This window comes from Coffea eugenioides, unplaced genomic scaffold (genome assembly GCF_003713205.1).
Source record: "Coffea eugenioides isolate CCC68of unplaced genomic scaffold, Ceug_1.0 ScVebR1_1319;HRSCAF=2148, whole genome shotgun sequence".
Lineage (NCBI taxonomy): Eukaryota > Viridiplantae > Streptophyta > Magnoliopsida > Gentianales > Rubiaceae > Coffea > Coffea eugenioides.
Window position 1 is genome coordinate 1 of NW_020861712.1, and position 4148 is coordinate 4148.

Below are 4148 nucleotides of genomic sequence, written 5' to 3' on the forward strand. Positions count from 1 at the left end.
TGTTCCTCAAACTTTAGAAGGTCCAAATTCCCAAACAGTACTTGAGTTGAGCCAACCACACACTTGCATTGACAATAGTGCTACTCAACGTTTGGTTGGTCTTGAGTCCCTTGAGAAATTAGAAATTTCCCTGTGCGATTCACTCAAGTCGATTTCATTCCCCAAGGGAGACAAGTACCTCACTGCCTTGCGCGAATTAAAAATTTCCTATTGCGATAGGTTTTCCCGCTTGTCCATCCCCCAGCTAACTGAGTCAGAGTGGGATTCCACTCCTCGGCCCTCCCTCTCCGCTACTTCTCCTCCTCCTCTTCTACTTCTCGAGAAATTGAAAGTAGACTGCTGCCCCGATCTGATCTCCTTTCCAATTGATTTAACCCGAACACCTTCTCTCTCTACCCTGGTCATATCATATTGTCCCAAATTAACGGACTTGCCCAAGGGGAAGCTTTGTTCTCTTACAAGCTTGAGAACCTTATCGATTGGACCATTCTCAGAAACCACAGAGTTGCATTCCTTCCTATACCTCTTTGATGCTCTCCCACCACCGCACCCCTACTTCCCCTCCCTTTCGGAATTATTTCTGCGTGGATGGTCTCATTGGGAATCTCTGCCCGAGCAACTTCAGGGCCTCTCTGCCCTAACAACTCTTTTTTTAGAAGGTTTTGGAGTGAAATCATTGCCCGATTGGTTTGGGAAGCTTTCGTCACTTGAACGACTTTGTCTCTTGGATTGTAAAAAGCTAGAGAATTTACCCTCTCACCAATCTATGAGAAGCCTCACCAGACTAAGAAAGCTGGAGAGTGACGGGTGTCCCCTTCTAAAGGAAAGATGTAAACCAAAGAGCAGCAGTAGCAGCACCACCGAATCCAATTCTGAGTGGTCGAAGATCTCCGGCATTCCCCAAATTGAAATTGATGAGCAGCAAATCAGAGGCTAATCCCCATTTGAAGCTCATAAATAACGTCAGTTTTCCCAATTAAAGCTACTAGGTATTCCTCTGTCTTACTACTTCACAGTTTTTTCAATTAATTTTGCTTCTTCTATCTATCTATATTTCTTTTCCCTTAAAATCTTTTCTTTGTATTTACAGCGGAAATGTATTGATAATATTTGTTAATCAAATCTCATTTGTGCAGCCTAACTTCTACTCAATAATTGATGCGAACTATTTTTCCTTCGTCCTGTGCGCTTTTGCTTTCTAGGTAATCTTTTCATTTATGTTTGTGTGATCTTTTGTCCCTGAATTAGCACTTTCCAGATATTCCTTTGTGATCTACTACCATGTTTTACTTCCTCCAATATTTGTGTCTTTCAACATGTTAAAGGATTAACATTATTTGGAACTTTGTTAATGAGAGAAATTTTGTGAGGCCATTTCTGAAATTTATTGCAATATGGTCGGAAAACATAATTGTTGTATTAGCTATGGTTATCCAAAACCTTTCTCAGCTATCATAGCTTATGTTTGAAAATAGTAACTACAGGTCATTCTTACAGCTAATAATTTCGAAATTTTGCAGTTTATAGTGTGCAACATAAAGTTTGCAAATTCATTGCTATGAATAATGCTAACTTTTCAGCATCCACCAAAGTATGTTTGATCAAATTTGATCATCTTATTTTTCTTTCTACTTTGCTTATGCATTTAGTATGCCATATCAATCCTTTATCTCCATTTGTTTTTTACATTTGCATCGTCGATTATTTCAGTGAATTGTTAATTCAAATTTGGTCTATATGCAGTGGTGAAGGTTTCAGACTAGTTTAAGTCTTGCTTTTAGCTCAAACAAATTCCTAGATTGCGTTGGTGTCTTTTGAAATTCTATAAATGGTAAATTTTGTATGAGTGATCCTCTATGTCAAAAATATTTAACTACAGAAGCTACTTCAGCCTGCCATTAACTCCTTAGAGTCAATCTTGATGGTTACTCTTTTATTTTGGCATTTACTTATTCATCCTTGCATATTTCTAGTTTGAAATTTCGACACGAGTAATGTGCATGTGAGATTGTAAGGATTGACAATTGAAGTAGCCAACTAACACCACTATTACTTTGAAGTTTTAAGAATGTTTTACGTGAGAATGACTGTGGACAAGCTTGGCAACTCATGTAAGCATACATTCTTTTGGGTATCTTTCTAGTAAAAGATTTGTAACATAATGAAAAAGTGACATTTTCTACCAGTGTTTTCCATTCAGCTCAGGATTTTCACTTATAGCTGAAAGTAAGAGCTTTTTCCTCAAACTGTTTTTTTTAAAGAATGCATTTCATGAAGTAAACTGAATTCCCTATGCTTCCATGGAGATTCTAAACTTAGCATGATTTTCAACATGATCCTATGTGTTACTTTCTTCGAACAAATTGTAATAGTACTGGGAGATTGTTAGCCTTTAAAGTTATGAACTTGAAAAAGGTCAATATTTCAAGTGATAAGGATAACACTGGTTTGGGCTTTATATGGTTCTGGTAAATCATCTCTTCCAGCTCCCTTTCAGGATCTCAGGGAAGTTAACCTGTTAATTCGTGGAAGTAGTGTGGCTTTATTTCGTTTGCCATTTCTGCTGTAGCATCAAATGCTGCAGAAACCCATTGGGAAGAAATATCAAAAAACTACTTTAAGGCATGACTTAAATATCAAGTAAATTTATTGACTTTATTTTTTGAGGTATCTTGCAAATTCAGTTTTTTCTGTTATCTAATGAATTCTTACAAAATGAACTCTCTGGTTTTCGAAATTGAAATTGCTTAGAAATTTTGGGAAGGGTTTTGGTACCATAAATGCTGGTGCAATCCTCTATCAGCCTTATCATTTTGTTTTTTACCTGTTTCTTGATATTTATGTTTTTGTGGACTTTTGATTTTGTTTCTCAAATCTAAGAGGACTATTTCTATTGAAACAGGATGTCTTGAACAAAATCTAGAGTCCTGATACGTTGTTTAAATAGCTTGATCACTTAGATGAAGTTTGAATTTGGCTATATTGTGGGTGCAAAAGGGTTTCTGACCTTAGTAACCTGATGTTAATCTATTCATAACAAATTTGGCGCAACCAAAAACATTGAGATGCTGGGTTCCAAGGAACAAAAGTCAAGTTTAATGAATTAGAATAATTTAGCCAGCTACTTATCCTCTTATATTGATGTTAGTATTAACTACTCAAGATCTAAATCTACACTTCATTCCTTTAAAAAGTAAGCGCTCATTTATGTTGTAATCTTCTAAGAATTGAATGTTACTAATTTTTCTAACTTTGTTGGTGCCTGATGGTAGCTACTTTTTGGCTCAAAGAACACTCTGTGAACAGCAGAGTCATTGCACATATTGAGGAACCTCTTCTATATCTGGCCTAGTTCAAGACCTCCCAAGATTGAGGTCTTAACTAGCCTAGTTCAAAACCTCCTTCACAGTTGCACTACAAAAAGTAAGCAGAAAGCTTCCTTTGTTGGAGGGATTTATCTGGGCTCTCTCCCAAGAGGAAGATTCTTGCACTTTAATTCCATATAGAGAACGTTAAATTACAATTCAGCATGAGTGTAATGCTTTCTACAGTGGTGTATGCTTACTATATAGCTTCTGATCTGATGCCATTTCTTCCCGTGGTTGTAGGCGGTTTTGAGTCTAGCTTGAGAGTCTACTCTCAGATTGATAAATTGTGGAAGAATATATGAGGCTGACAACGACAGATCATTCTGTGTAAGGCCTGGTGGCAACCCAATGAGTACAAACAATTTCACAATGATGCACAAAGATATATCAATTTTAAGCACAATAAAGAAAACTTAATTTAAAAGAAGAAAAGATAAGAAATGCAAACCAAATATCAATCCAATAGCTTCTTCAATAGATGGCGATGCTAACCAAGATGTACAAGTGAAGGCTCACTCCTTCCTCACCCCAAACACACTTTGGTTGAGCCAAGGAGTTTTACAACAATTCTAGTTAACCCTCAACAGCCTACACTTGAAAGATCACTCACCCAATTAAGAACTATTTTATACAAATGAGGCAACCTTCACCAAGGTTTTACCACTTCAAGTGATAGGTTCACCTTCACCAAGGTTTTACTTCTCCTAGAGAGTAACCTTCACTTGAGCAACCTCACAACCCAACTTCCCAACCCCTTATACAACCAACAAAGAATCTTTC

At 37.0% G+C, this 4148-nt stretch overlaps 1 long non-coding RNA gene across 1 annotated transcript; it reads left to right on the forward strand.

Annotated features, from left to right (window-relative positions):
* Window positions 1–37: 37 nt before the first annotated feature.
* Window positions 38–3688, forward strand: LOC113755226. Its single transcript, XR_003465603.1, has 3 exons — window positions 38–989; window positions 1137–1202; window positions 3609–3688. It is a non-coding gene; the product is annotated as an uncharacterized LOC113755226 (long non-coding RNA).
* Window positions 3689–4148: the final 460 nt, after the last annotated feature.